The sequence below is a fragment of the Camellia sinensis genome, chromosome 1 (assembly GCF_055761805.1).
Source record: "Camellia sinensis isolate YWXY chromosome 1, ASM5576180v1, whole genome shotgun sequence".
Taxonomy (NCBI): domain Eukaryota; kingdom Viridiplantae; phylum Streptophyta; class Magnoliopsida; order Ericales; family Theaceae; genus Camellia; species Camellia sinensis.
In genome coordinates, this window is record NC_138961.1 from 108,293,254 (window position 1) to 108,309,845 (window position 16,592).

General features: G+C 37.3%; 1 pseudogene across 1 annotated transcript in view; it reads right to left on the reverse strand.

Moving 5' to 3' along the window:
- The window catches only part of LOC145789350 (ABC transporter C family member 1-like), a 132,600-nt pseudogene that overhangs the window by 27,509 nt on the left and 88,499 nt on the right, over nucleotides 1-16,592 (reverse strand). The window contains exons 16-17 of the transcript XR_014337009.1: nucleotides 13,725-13,892; nucleotides 4,287-4,427 (exon numbers count right to left, since the gene is read on the reverse strand). The product of XR_014337009.1 is annotated as an ABC transporter C family member 1-like (transcript). The remainder of the gene's footprint in view (nucleotides 1-4,286; nucleotides 4,428-13,724; nucleotides 13,893-16,592) is intronic.

Here is a 16,592-nt window from a genome sequence, read left to right on the forward strand (position 1 = left end):
TACTGTGGTCATATTGTTAGGTGGTGTGTTTTATAAATATGTGCTGATGGTTTTAGGTTTATTTTAAGAACTTACAAACATATATTCAATATAACGCAGTCTTCTTTTCTTCTCTCTCTCTCTCTAACCCGAATCATAGTTTTACATATTTTTACATTCTAACTTGGTATTAGAGCATCAATTCTGCCCTATCAAGTGTTCATTAGACTCTTGGGATTATTCTGAGGTGACAATATGTGCTGATGTCATCCTCTGTACGATGACATCAGCATGACATCATAATTTGTACGGACCAGATAGACCTCCCAAGGACATTTTCTCCCTCTGATGATGATGATGACTTTTGTGGAATTTTTGGGACCATTTGATGCAAGTTTTCAATTTTTGAATGTTTTTCGAGTTTTTGGTGGTATTTTCTTCAATCTGTGGTATAGCCCATTAGCTGAAGTTTCTTCTTGCAATCAACTCTGTAGGAGCCGAAATTGCCCTAGAGAGCTGTTTCAGAGCTGGCTTTGCTGTTTTGTTGGATTTTCGAGTGATTTTGTTCATCTGTTTGGCGCAGCATTGCTGATTTTGTTCCAGTACTGTACCTATTTGTTCATTCTGGTGATTCTGGTAATTTAGCTTGGTGATTACTAGTAGTGGTAATTTCTTTGGCTTGTTTGTTTGTTTGTTTTTTTTTTTTTGTGTGTGTGCATGCGCTTTATTGGTGGCTGGTGTTGGTCTTTGCTTTGTGCTGCCATCTATTGTTATTTCCTGTATTGTTGTTTTATCTCATTGTCACGGCCGAGGCAAAACCTGATGCAAAATCTTCATTGGTTAATGATGATGACTTACCCAAGTTTGTTACAACTAAGAAATTAAATGGACTGAATTATCTGGCATGGGCCCATGCAGTTAAGATTTTCTTGTGTGGCAAGAAAAGTCACGCTTTCTTACTGAACTTCCACTAGCTAATAATGATAAGGGCTATGATGATTGGTTAAGTGAGTATTCATGTGTTATGGGGTGACTTTGGCATAGTTTGGAACCCCATGTTGCTACTACGGTGGAGTTTTGTGAAACCTCTAATGAAATTTGGGACTCCCTTGCTGATTCTTTTTCCACATCAAAGTAGCATTTCTCATGTCTATGAGTTGTATGAATAGATCTTTGTTACTCGACAGCCTAGTTGTCCTCTACCTAAATATTATAGTGGACTTAAGAACTTGTGGGATCAATTACTGCAGCACAGACCCTTTACTATTGGTTTGGCCCAACAGAAGTAATATTGGGAGGAGTTTATGATGGCATCCTTACTTTTGGGTTTAGATTCTGATTTACGGGATTTCAAAGATTAGATTCTTATTAGTGAGACTTTTCCTTCAGCTGCTAATGCCTACTCTCAGCTATTGCTTTCTTCTTTGGGATAGTGTCATTCTACATCTGGTTGCTCCTCCTAGTCCTTGTCCTCTTCTGCATTGATCTCTAGCAGTGGTGACTGTGGGCCTACCCCTAGGAGTTTTCATGGCCACTCTAGTCACCACGGCTCTCATGCTGGTTCACGTGGTTCTCATGGTGGTCGTTCTTCTCATGGTTCTCATGGTAGTGGTCGGCGTGGTACTAGTTCCATGTCCCGTGGTGATCGGAAGTGTACTTATTGTGGTTCCTTGGGTCATTTTGAACCCTGGTGTTGGAAGAAGTATAGTAAACCTGATTATGTGAATCAGGTTATGGATGCTCCATCCTTGCCGTCGACATCCTTTCCTTCTGATATGGTGGTTTCCCCAGTTGATTCTCGTGATACACTCACTATTCAGATTAGTGAGGTTACTGACCACGTCCATTCTCTTCACATTGCTCTCCCGTCATCCTCCATAACTACATTGGCTAGTACAGGTAATATTGCACGTATGGCTCAAACTTCTAAGCCTTGGCTCCTAGACTCCGGTGCTAGTTCCAACATTTCTGATAATTCTTCTCTTTTTAATACTCTTCATCCTTGTTACCAATAATATTATCTTAGCTGATGGATCCTCCCAACCTGTCAGTGGGCAAGGTACTCTTCAATCCGTCTCTAGTCTTCATGTTCCCACCTTTCCATTTAATTTGCCTTCTATTAGTCAATTAACTAAAGCTCTTCACTTTCTCTTACTTCATGTGTATTGCATGCCTTCCAGACCAAGCAGATGATTGGTTCGGGACATAAGAAAGATGACTTATATTTTTTGGATACTAATGGCTCTCCTCATCCTACTTTTGTTGTTTTGAGCGCGTCTCCTAGAATGGCATTTCCGCTTGGGTCATCCATCATTGGCTAAGCTTAAGTTAGCTATTCCTGATTTGAGTCATGTCTCAGCTTGAGTGTAAAGTGTGTCAGCTTGGTAAGCATCGACGTAGTTCTTTAACTAGTGTCAGCTTGGTAAGCATCGACGTAGTTCTTTAACTAGTCGTAGTGTTAGTCGCGTGTCTACGTCTTTTGATGTAGTCCACACAGATATATGGGGTCCCTCTCAAACTCCTACTATTAATGGTTTTTTTTTATTTTGTTATTTTTGTGGATGATTACTCTTGAATGACGTAGTTGTTTTTATTACAACAACAGTCTGACTTGCCCCAAATACTTTCTAAGTTTTATAAAGAAATTTTTACTAAGTTTGGGAAATCTTTAAGATATTTCGGCCAGATAATGCCTTAGAATATGTGCAATCTATTGTGAATAATTTTTGTGATGATCGTAGTATTATACATCAGACTAGTTGTGCTCACACCTCCCAAAAAAGTAGTGTTGCTGAGCGGAAACATTGCCATTTGTTGGCCGCACCTTAATGTTTAACATGCATGTACCCAAACAGTTTTGGGGTGATGCTGTGCTCACTGCTTGTTCTCTTATTAACCGCATGCCCTCGGTTGTTTTACAAAACTAGTCTCATTTCTCTCAATTATACCCCAATTGTTCCCTGTTTCCACTTCCTCTTCGTGTGTTTGGTTGTGTGGGCTTTGTCCATGTCCTTGATTTAAGAATGGATAAGTTATCTCCCCATGCTCGCAAATGTGTTTTTTTTGGTTATTCTCGTACACTCACCTAATTTTGCACACCCTCTCTTCTTCTTCTCTCAGTGAACAATGAACGATTGAGAACAACAAATGATTGAGAGACGAATCAAATATCCCTCTCTTCTCTTCTCTCATAAACGATGGTCTCTTTCTCCTTGTCACCATGAACGACGGTATCTCAGTCGAAAATCTCTTCTACGATCTCTTTCTTCTTCTCTTAGGTAACCTCCAACTCCCCATCACTTTTTTTTCTTGGTTTATTTCAGGGTAATACCCTCGATACAGGGGGTTTTAGAGGGAAAAACCCTTAGAAAAGAAATAGGAGAAAAATTTTGCAAAATAGAACCGTTCGGCATTCCAGTTCCGAACAAAATGTTTATATCCAGCACTGCATTACTGAACTAAATGTTTTTGTTCAGCACTGTATTACTGAACCGAACCTGTATTACTGAACCGAACCTTAACAGTTGACAAACCAATACCGAATCGAAAATGACCCAGAATCGTAAATGCAAGATAGATAAACTTACCTATGCAATGCCAACCTCATCAGAGTTTTTGTCATCGTCTTCCATTGCTCTATAAGTACCAACAAATGGTGAAAAAGATCACAAATGTAGAAACTCGGAGTCTGTAATAGGATTGTTTGCAACATTAACTAATTTGGAATACTGAACACATTTGAAACCATCGAACAAAACGTTAACTGATTAGGTGGTTTCAAATGTTTTTCATTGAAGATGAATACGTGGGTGTAAGATGGTGATGAAGAAGAATACGGTTAGGCTTTAGGTTGGTAACGAATACGTATAGATGGGGATGAAGGTTGTACAATATTGTAGAGTGTCATTCTAATTGTTTTCATTTGGTGGGTGGGTATTTCATTAAAAATTGTCATTTAATGTAATTTTACTTCAGGATATAATTGTAATAATAAAAAAAAAAAGTTGAAAATTGGAGGGTTCAAAAAAATTAGGTAGGTGCTAATAGTAGCACTCTTTTTAAATATGTGCTGATTGTTTTAGGTTTATTTTAAGAACCTACAAATAATATTCAATATAACAGAGTCTTCTTTTCTTCTCCTCTCTTTCTCTCTAACCCTAATCATAGTTTTACATATTTTTACATCATAACTTTGAGCAATGCATAAGAAATCATAAAATTAAAGCACAAACACAGAATTGAAAAGCAGAAAGCAACACACACCATAAACACAAAACACACTTGTAAATTTAATGTTGATAGCAAACCTTAGAATCCCATGAAAAGTATCCATTCTTGATTGAGATGGCAGGAAGTTCTGGCTCAAGAGGTGGATTCGGTAACAGAATTCTTTCTTCAGCGAAGAATAGCTCCTCCAGTTGTTGTAATGATACATTTGCATTTACAACCTGTAAGCAATATCCATATTTAAATTTTAGAGCAAAACTGGCACTTGAGCACTACTCTGAACATGTAGGGGGAACATTCTATGTAACAGATAAAAGGTAAAGAAATGAAAACAATTAGGCTGCAATACATCAGAATATAAAATATAAATATAAATAAATAAAAAGTGAATTGCAAAGCAGTTTTCACTCAGATCCTTCAATCATTTATCCCTCAGGGGGTGTATCACGACTTTTCAAAGGAAGTAATACACTCTTTGAGGTGTCGCATGGTTAATGCCTCTTTCTATCTATGAGGCTAGCAAGGGGCCACCCTAAGGGTGTGCTAAGAAACCTTAACGATCCCTCAAAACAACACTGAGTTAGCTCTAAATTAGCATTTATGAAACACAACTACTTCATTTTAGTAGTCATAGCAGTGTCTAATTGAGATATTTATGGACAAAGCATATGGCATGTCAATTTTTTAATTATTTTTTCACTGGACAAGTTAGGGGGACACATCAAGCACATGCGTGTCTTGTGCCTAGATACTCCACATTACACATTTGTGTTTTTTATTTTTTTTTATTTATAATTTTAGAAAGTTGGTTTGGTGGTCAAAGTATTGCATTTCGAAACAAGATGGTGGCAGAAAAAAACATTTCTCCTAATACGTTATATCTTTGATATCTGTAATGTGTCCTAAAATTCAACTAATATAGGCAGAAAGCATGTCTTTGAAAAAATCAATTTCAGTGTGTTACTATAATTGCTGGAAATTGTGTTCATGCATATAATATGATAGTGGCATGTATAGAATATGATAGTGGTGTTGGTGGTAGATAGTGGTATGTATAGAATATGATAGTGGTGTTGGTTGTAGATAGTGGCATGTATAGAATATGATAGTGGTGTTGGTGGTAGATAGTGGCATGTATATAATAAGATAGTGGTAGATAGTGGTAATATATAATATGTAAGTGGCATATAATGGGTTATGATGATGTTTGTAATATCTCCTATATAAGGAGTGTCATTTGGTCTTGTAAGATAAGAAGTTTTGAATATAACAGAAATATATTCCTTCTTCCTCATATTTTCGGAGTTCTTCTTCTTCATATTTTCTAAGTTGGTATCAGAGCAACAAAAAACACAGCAGCCCTAAAACCGTCATAGCCATGTCGGAAGTCACGTCCGGAACCACTTCAACCCCTGCCGCTGCCATTCCGGTGAAAACGTCCAACTCTCACTCTGTCCAAATCACCACCATCCGCCTAAATGGTGATAATTTTCTCCGCTGGTCACAATCTGTCCGGATGTATATCCGTGGGCAAGGAAAGATCGGTTACATCACTGGTGACAAGAAGGCTCCTGCGGTTAATGATCCGCTGTTCGACAATTGGGACGCTGAAAACTCCATGGTTATGACATGGTTGGTCAATTCCATGGAGGAGGATATAAGCTCTAATTACATGTGCTATACTACTGCACAAGAATTGTGGGATAATGTTAGTCAGATGTATTCTGACCTAGGAAATCAATCTCAAGTTTTCGAATTAACTTTGAAGTTGGGAGAGATTCGTCAAGGAGATGATTCCGTCACCAAATATTTCAATTCGTTGAAAAGGTTGTGGCAGGATCTTGACATCTTCAACACATACGAATGGAAATCAGTTGACGACTGCAACCACCACAAGAAAACTGTGGAAGACAGCCGTATTTACAAGTTTCTTGCCGGCCTCAACATTGAGTTCGATGAAGTGCGAGGAAGAATTATTGGCAGACCTCCTCTCCCATCCATTGGCGAAGTATTTGCCGAAGTCAGAAGGGAAGAGAGCCGAAGGAGCGTCATGCTTAAGAAAAAAGGTAATGGTGAATCAATTGAAATTTCTGCTTTAATTAGCGATGCTGCGGCCAACAAGGCTGCAAATTACCAGCGCAGGTTTGATGATAAGCCACGGGTCTGGTGTGATTTTTGCAACAAGCCTCGCCATACACGCGAAACGTGTTGGAAGATTCATGGCAAACCTGTCAACTGGAAAAGCAGCAAACAAGGAGAGAAGAATCGTGGCTTTCCTACCGCTAATGAAGCCGATTCAGGTCCCTTCAACAAAGAGCAGATTGATCAACTCTTAAAGCTGATAAAATCCAACTCCTCAACCGGTACTCCTAGTGTTTTGTTGGCACAAACAGGTAGAAATCCTAAAGCCTTCTCTTGCCTAAACTTCTCTCCGTGGATCATAGATTCCGGTGCCTCCGATCACATGACTAGTTTTTCCCATTTATTTAGTACCTATTTCCCTTGTTCTGGTCATGACAAAATCAGAATAGCCGATGGTAGTTTTTCACCTATTGCAGGAAAAGGATTTATTAAACTAACTGAGAAAATTAATCTCAATGCTGTTCTTCACGTCCCCAACTTAGCCTGTAACCTTTTGTCTGTCAGTAAACTATCTAAGGATTCTAATTGTCGTGTTACATTTTTTGAATCCCATTGTGAATTTCAGGACCAGAACTCGGGGATGATGATTGGGCGTGCTAGGATGCTTGAAGGTCTTTACTACTTTGATGAAGTACCTGTTAGTAATAAAAAAGCTCAGAGCTTTAATAGTACCAGTTCAATCTCTGTTCGAGAAAAAATAATGCTATGGCACTATAGGCTAGGACATCCTAGTTTTCTTTATCTGAAACATTTATTTCCAGAATTATTTAAAGGGATTGATTGTTCTTCTTTTCATTGTGAAAGTTGTATTTTTGCAAAATTTCATCGCTCTACTTATTTGCCAAAACCTTACCAGGCTTCAAAACCTTTTTATTTGATTCATAGTGATGTTTGGGGCCCTTCTAAAATCACTACTCTTTCTGGTAAAAGATGGTTTGTTACATTTATTGATGACCATACCCGCTTATGTTGGATTTATTTGATGAATAAAAAATCTGACGTGAAAAATTTATTCACAAATTTTTACAATATGATTGAAAACCAATTTCAAACCAAAATTGGTATTTTACATTCTGATAATGGAACAGAATATTTCAATGAGCAGTTGGGTGAGTTTTTGGAAAAAAAGGGGATTTTTCATCAATCTACATGTCGGGATACCCCTCAACAAAATGGCATTGCAGAACGAAAAAATAAACATCTACTTGAAGTAGCACGTGCTATAATGTTTTACATGCATGTTCCTAAATATTTATGGGGTGAAGCAATTTTAACAGCCTCGTATTTGATAAACAGGATGCCTACAAAGGTGTTAACATACAAAACACCTTTTGATTGTCTCAAAACTTTTTTTCCTGACACGAGGTTGTTTTCTGATTTACCCGCCAAAGTTTTTGGATGTACTGCCTATGTTCATGTTCCCAGTCAATTTCGTTCAAAACTTGACCCCCGTGCTATAAAATGTGTTTTTTTGGGTTATTCCTCAAACAAAAAGGGGTATAAGTGCTTCGATCCTCAAAACAAGAAATTTCATGTGAGTATGGATGTGTCATTTGTGGAAACAAAATCCTATTTCCCCAACACTTCTCTTCAGGGGGAGACAAGTGGAGTAGAAGACCGTTTTTGGGATATTTCTATCCCGCTCCCCAATGTCATTTATCCTACACAAAAACCACATCTGTCTGATAATGATCACTTAGGAGAACCAAGTTCTATGGTGCCTAGTCAAGAAGATTCTTGTTTAGGGGGAGAAGTACTACAAAATGATCTAAATCCTGAGCTTCAGGTTTATACTAGGAAGCGATTTCATCTGAGGAATAATGACCCGAATGTCCATCCTAATGACCCGAATGTCCACCCGAGTTCTGGCATCGAAATTTTAGGTAATCCTATTCCTTCTATTTCCGACCTTGATGTACCTATAGCAATTAGGAAAGGTGTCCGAAATTGCATTAAACATCCTATTGCAAATTACCTCTCCTATCAAAGACTGTCTAAAAACCATAGAGCTTTCACATCTAGGATTTCACACTTGTTTGTTCCAAGGAATATACAGGAAGCATTGGATGATCCGAATTGGAAATTAGCAGTCATGGAGGAGATGAATGCTTTAAGGAGAAGTGGTACTTGGGAGATAGTTGATCTACCCAAAGACAAGAAAACAGTTGGGTGTAAATGGGTGTTTACGATAAAATGTAACGCAGATGGAAGCGTTGAGAGATACAAGGCGAGACTGGTAGCTAAAGGCTTCACTCAAACTTATGGGATCGACTATCAGGAGACGTTTGCTCCTGTTGCTAAAATAAATTCCATCAGAGTACTGTTATCTCTTGCAGTAAATTCAGATTGGCCTCTACATCAACTTGACATTAAAAATGCATTTCTCAATGGTGATCTTGAAGAGGAGGTGTACATGAGCCTACCGCCGGGATTTGAGCAGAGACTTGGAAGTGACAGAGTATGCAGATTGAACAAGTCATTATACGGACTCAAACAATCACCAAGAGCGTGGTTTGAACGCTTTGGGAAGGCAGTTATCAGTTGTGGCTTCTCGCAGAGTCAAGCAGATCACACAATATTTTATAAACATTCAAAAAACAGTAAAATTGCAATTTTGATTGTTTATGTTGATGACATCATTTTAACTGGTAATGATGAAGCAGAGTTAGCAGCCCTCAACGAGAAACTCGCCAAAGAATTTCACATTAAGGATCTGGGAGCCCTCAAGTATTTCCTCGGAATGGAATTTGCAAGATCCAAGGAAGGTATATTCGTTAATCAGAGAAAATATGTTCTTGATCTCCTTGGAGAAACAGGTATGCTTGGTTGTAAGATGGCGGAGACTCCGATCGAGCCTAACTTGAAGTTACAAGCTGCTAAGGCTGAAGAAGTCAAAGAGAGAGAACAATATCAGCGACTTGTAGGGAAATTGATTTACTTGTCTCATACGCGGCCTGATATTGCCTTTGCAGTCAGCATGGTAAGTCAGTTCATGCACTCACCAGGGGCAGAGCACTTTGAGGCCGTTTATAAGATCTTAAGATATTTGAAAGGAACTCCAGGGAGAGGCTTACTATTCAAGAAACATGGACATCTTCAAGTTGAAGTATACACAGATGCAGACTGGGCAGGAAGTGTTACAGACAGGAGATCAACATCCGGATACTGCTCCTTTGTAGGTGGGAACCTAGTTACATGGCGGAGTAAAAAACAGAATGTGGTAGCTAGAAGTAGTGCAGAAGCAGAGTTCAGAGCTGTTGCCCATGGAATCTGTGAAGTAATGTGGATTAAAAGAATTCTTGAAGAATTAAAGCTTTCTCACCCGACACCTATGAAGGTCTATTGTGACAACAAAGCAGCTATATCTATAGCTCATAATCCAGTTCTACATGATCGCACAAAACATATAGAAGTGGATAAACATTTCATCAAGGAGAAAATCAATGCTGGCATAATCTGTATGACCTACCTTCCAACAGGTGAACAATTAGCTGATGTGCTAACGAAGGGACTACACAAGAAGCAATTTGATAAGCTGACTAGCAAGCTGGCTATGGAAGATATCTTCAAACCAGCTTGAGGGGGAGTGCTGGAAATTGTGTTCATGCATATAATATGATAGTGGCATGTATAGAATATGATAGTGGTGTTGGTGGTAGATAGTGGTATGTATAGAATATGATAGTGGTGTTGGTTGTAGATAGTGGCATGTATAGAATATGATAGTGGTGTTGGTGGTAGATAGTGGCATGTATATAATAAGATAGTGGTAGATAGTGGTAATATATAATATGTAAGTGGCATATAATGGGTTATGATGATGTTTGTAATATCTCCTATATAAGGAGTGTCATTTGGTCTTGTAAGATAAGAAGTTTTGAATATAACAGAAATATATTCCTTCTTCCTCATATTTTCGGAGTTCTTCTTCTTCATATTTTCTAAGTATAATCTTTTTTTATGTACATTGGTTTGTAGAAATTTTGGTGCAAACTTTTGGCATATGTAAATACTATATTATTATTTCTCAAGAATAATAGTATGATTTACATATTTTTTATGGATGATCTATTCATTATTGTAATGACTCTATTTTTTTTTTTTTTTAAATAGCCAGTGCATAATTTAATTGAGCAAATTTTCGAATTTGATTGTTGTGTAAATTCTGTGCAAAAACAGTTCGGTTTTGTATTTTTTAGTAATAGTTTCCGATCTCAGAAATTTATGAAATTTTTATATATTGTTCCCATATGAGTCTAGCACGTTGTATAAAAAATTCAGAATTAAATGATGAGTATTTATTTTATGAAAATTCACGGACTGATTGGTGTTCAGTTTAATTTATAACAGAATTTGAAATTGAGTTTTGGGTGCTCGAACCAGGATTTGAGATAAATTTGTTAGGACTATTTTAGTATATAATTGGACCATGTTTGATCTATGGGTGAGACCCATGATTTAAATTTAATTTAATTTAAATTTGTTTAATGACTCATCTTTAACTGTTTGGTTATTTTTTAATTAGGTGATTGATAGTAACCGCCTTAGGAGTTGTAATTATTTATTATATAGGATTATAATAAATATTTGATAGTTGATTTTATGGTGTGTACCATATGGCAAAAAATTATATATTTTATAAATAATGAAAATTTGTATATTTCATAGTGATCAAAATATTATATTTTGTGGTGAGAAAAATTATATCATTTTATAATTTATATTATAAAATTTGAAAGTATTATTACAAAAGTAATATATATATATATATATATATATATATATTTTTAAAAATACCAAGCTTTGGGAAGACAAACTCACATGGGTTGCCCCTCTTTTTGTGTTGGCCATCATTCACCTTCCTTTCCTTTTCATCTCATTTCATTTCTTGTTGGGTTGGCAGAGAGCTTGGCTCTCTTTCTCTCTATCTCAACGTGTCTCTCTCTCTCTCTCCTTTTCTCTTTTCTCTATTGTTGCTCAATCTTTGAGCTTCAAATGGAAGTCCTTAGAGTGAGATTTTGCAAAACTGTTGTAAATGAAAGTTGGAGAGCTCGTCGTGATATTCGCAATAGTGTTCTCGGATTCATGACCGGATGATGTTTGCATTTTCGGATTAGCTTTTCTTCATATTTGAGATAAGGACTTTGTTCATATTTTTATATTAAAAATGACAGATTATGGTTTTGACATGATATGATTTCACGTATATGTATGACTATTTTTTATATTAAAGCGTAAGGCGGCGGTCAAATCCTAGTCAAACACAACAACAGTAATATACGTGGAGTAAAACTCATCGTGAGATGAAATCTTATCATTATAGAAGTCCCGACCAATTAGAGATTATGTAGTGTAAGACTTCTAGATCAATTATGTTACTTGCTAGGCAAGATACCGGATTATTATAAATAAACCAACACCCCCACAGGATGAGGTACCCTATTTTCTTAGCGGCTAGCGGTGTTTTTCTTGCACGCGATGGTTTTGGTTATCTTCTTCATTGGGTTTTTTCATAATTAAGTATGGTATTTTTTTTCTGTCCTAATAGAACCTAAATGCTTATGAGATCTATGATAGTACGGGTCATGATTGATGAAATAGTACTTTGTATGTCGAGCTTCTATTTACACACCATAGTTTACCTCAATACACACCATTTCTAGTTCACACCTCCACACCATCTTCATTTTTTAATATTTTTTCAATTCACACCCTTTATGCCCAAAATACCTAACCCTACCTACCCCCAACCCAGCCACCACCAGATCCGGCGACCCACCCACGCCCTCATCCACCCTCCACAACCGATCCCGACTACCACTGTTCCTCCCTCAGACTCCTTCAACCCTTCCTTGCATCAATTCTGCCCCACTCCGACACCTCCACAACCACACCTCGCCATTACCGCAGCCTTAGTGACCGCCACCCCCAACCCTCGCGATTGACTAAGATCGATGAATGATCAATCGAATAGAGAGAGAGAGAGAGAGAGAGAGAGAGAGAGAGAGAGAGCAAGTGAAGAAGAGAAAAAGAGGTCGCAATGGGAGGGGTTCGCCAAAGGAGGCGTTGGAGAGTTGTTGCAGAGGAAAGATGGTACCAAAGGTAAAGGGCAGCGATGGAGGCAGTGGAAGTGGGGTAGATGGCAACCGGCGGTGGTGGGGTTGAGGTGGGTGGGAATGGTGCTATTGGAGGTGAGGGGTAGCAACCGGTGCTGGTGGGGTTAGAGGAGGTGGCAGTCGGCGGTCGCGGGGTTGGGAGGAGGTGGTAGCCGGCGGTGTTGAGAGGGAGGAAGGGGTGTGTAGGTAATTTAATTAAAGGATACAATGGTAATTAAAAAAAATTGGGATAATGGTGAGGAGCTTCTATTTGCACACACCCATTACACTCTATGCACATCCTTCGCAATAAATAACTTGTTTGGAAGTAGTATTGCAAAAATAAACAACTTGTTCGGAAGTACCATTCCGAAAATTATCATTTTTTTCGACAGTAGAATTTCGATTTTTTTTTTTCATTTTTTCGACATTCAACTTCCAAATGTGTTTATTTGAATTGAGTGTGATGTCCATAATAGTAATTTTACTTAGGAATAAAATTGTAATAAAAATAATCATCATTAAGTGTGTGCACAGAGTAGAATGTGTGTGTGCAAATAGAAGCTCCCATAATGGTGTGAATTGAGAGAATATGAGGTGTGCAAATAGAAGCTCCCATTTTATATGTTAATTGATATTTCAAATTTTAAATTGTAGATTGAGCTGTTTTCATGTTAAAATTAGTGGTAATTTTTATTTTTATTTTTCTTTTATTATTACTATTATTATAATTTTTGTAAATAAATATTTTTTAAAAAAAAATCATTATCACCGCCATGCCCGTAATTTTTTGAAAATTGTCAGTTCCCATGTACTTGCTTCTTAGATTACCATATCAAGGTGTAATTCAACCCTAACCATTTTTGCCTTCCTATCTTGCTTTCAAATCGAAATCCCTTAAGTGACTAATTATCTTAAGATTCTAGAAAACTTTTCATGAAATATTTGCAAGGCCGTGAGAGTCAACGCTGTCAACTTTCAAATCCGACATTCGGATCCCAAGCTCAAGACAATTGACCTAACACATTTTGAAAATGCTCCTAAAGTTCTATACCATTTTGATGCGGTTCTCAATTGTTCAGTTTCCAAGCTGATCATGGCTCCTCAATTGAATAAAATGGAAAGTTCAGGAGGTGGCAGAAAATGATATTGGATAACATATTGCACAGTTTACAAATTGAATAAATTGATTAATTGCTTATTCTACTTTCAAGTATCCAAAATATCAAAGTCTCGATTGTACGCTGAATAAAATTATAACCAAGCTGAAGAAGGCAAAACCTGTGTTATTAAATTTGGAAGCATGTTTAACGGAAAACGTAGCATTGCAAACAGAGAAAGTGATGTAAAAGCCCTCGAAGGAGTCAAATTTCCTCCAAGAAAAGTGAGCATCCCAAACGATGTCACTGTCACAAGCACTGGAATGCTGTTTAGTATGAAACTGTTACACTACATAAGAAAAAAATCAAGTTAAGAATGGCGTTTAACAAGATTAACAGTGTCATGAATCACTTATGGTCGACAAATAGCCTTTAGAGAAGCTGATCCATTCAAAGATTATAAAAATGATAGGTAGGACAAAATTTTGAATCATTAATGCAATTAGTCTACTTCTGTAAAGCACAAGCAAATTGTAGTTGAACATTGAGTCATAAAATAGATGAATCAGGTTAAGATACTATACATATTTATAGTCTTGCCCAAAGATAAATCAAATGCAGTACTATATAACAGCATAGAACTGGATATGCAAGTAATTCTATGTGCAAATATAGATGCATATGCAATCTTGGGGGTGGCCCAAAGTGCAATGGCTTTAAAAAAAAAGAAGTAATAATAGATGAACATTTTTGATCGATACCATATATATATTTCAGTGTCATGCTAATCTTATATAGTCTTCTACACATGCACAGAAATTGTATATGATCTTGGGGAAAGAGCAAGATGGATTGATGAAATTACAAAGAAATCCATGTGAGTATCATCCATCCAGTAGCATAAGCACGTTGATAGACATCTAGAGTTTCCAGGGTTGAATCAATATCAGGATAGCCTTTATAAATATAGGTGGCTTGATGCCTTGACCCCAAGTCTTGCCATTGGCAGGGGCAGTCTTATTTTGAGGTAAACCAGAGAGGAATGACTGTCTTATTTATTTATTCCTATATATTGCTATTGAGGAAAAAGCCCTTTGCTTCACCCTACTCTTTCTTTTTCTTTTCCTGCCTTGACACTGCCTTCAACACCCAGAGACATTGACTAGGGGCTCTGGCTTGATAGAATTGGGCTCAAGCTCTCATCCTGGACCCTTACACTTCTAAAGAGAAGACTCAAGAAAAATCTCAAAAGTTCTGTCCGAAATCGCTTAGTGGCTTATCTTAGTCTTAGTACCGAGCTTACAACTAACCCTCTGGTTTGACTACCGAGCTTACAACTAGCTAACTGTCCCAAAGTCCATTCCATTATATAGATCTCACAAACGACGATCCAAAAGGAAGGTGAAAGTAGAAAGCATGCTGAAGGGAAAGGGAGAACGGGTCAATCTTGATATGATAACCCTTTCCTACAAAGAAGGCCACAAAGAGTACATTCTCGCTTGAGACCGAGACAACAAAATTTGATTATGCCTCACTTATCGTATATGCCGGGTACATTTAGTCTCACTCTGCTTTCTCTTCCCCCGCTAACAGGCCCGAACCATCAAAGCCCTCTTGGTTATTTTCACATTGAAATTTATTGTTCACATTTGTGAGATCCATTTGTAGTCTCAAGGGCTCGATCCTACTGCCTCATCATTATGATTACATTTTTTGACATTATTCTTGGAATCCTGTGGAAATTGTAATGGACTTTTTGTCACAGATTAACCGAACTCAAACTTTAGGGGTTTGGCACAATTTTGCAAGGACGTCATTCATTAATTTTCTTGTTATTATGTTTGCCTCAATAATATAAGATCTTAATTATTTTGTTGATTCCTCCACCAATTGAACGTCATTTACAATAGAACTTGAATTTGATGATATTGTCTTACCCATCTTCCAAATCCTAACCCTGATGCACCTACCCGTCCCACCCCCTCTAGCCTCCTCTTCCACTACTGCCTAACCTCCTCCGCCACTACCTCTCTTTTGAGGGATAGATCTAGGACTTGAACTTTGGGAGGGTAAAAACACACATAACTTTTCGTTGGAAAAAAGTACTATAAAATTTTAAATTTTGATTTATACTAGCACAAAAAAGTGGATAATGTATGTTTTTATGAGTAACATGATAATTCATTTCAATAAGCGAAATTAAAATTTATGAACTCATTTTCAAGAATGTCATATAAAAAACAAAAAAAAAATGACATATAAACAGAGAAGAATACCAACAAATAAGAACAACTAGAAGAATATAATTAACTCTAAACAATATTGAAATATAACAAATAACACATATAACAAATAGAATAGATCAATATTTGATAAAACTCGATTTAGAAACTATTTTTTAAATTTTGTAATGTACATAATTTGGGGGGTGAATCTTTATAATTTTGAGGGTGAGAACTATTGAAATTTTGGGGGGGCGAATCCCCCCCCCCCCCCCCCCGGCGTCCGGCGGCTCCTCTAGACCCATCCTTGTCCCTCCTCCCATTCTGCTCCCCAACCTCCTAGCCACCCCCGACCTCTTCCCCTGCTAAATCAATATTGCATGATAAGTGCTTCTAAATTAGCCTCCTGTGTTTGGGCATTGGTATGTGACCATCAGAATATAAGCACTGAGAACTCTAATTGGTTGTTTGCACTTCAATCTCTGGATGTTTGGATGCCCCATGAAATTGAATGAGTTCATTGATTGCAACTGGTCGAACACAAGCCAACCCCACCCTAACCATTAAGAAAACAAAAATTCCGTTCTCTATCTTCATTCCTATAGTCATCCTTTCCTTTCTGTTGCAATTTCTTCAAGATCATATACAACGACCCCAAGGTGCCAGGGTTTGGAGTCTAAAGCTCTTTGAAGAGATTTGTAATTAGTTTTGGGTTTTTGTGCTTTAAATTTTATTTTTTTTAAGATAGATCATGATGAATATAGAAAAGTCTGAAACTTTGTATTTCATGAGAACAAAACCCCAAATTATGCTTAGTTTAATCTATG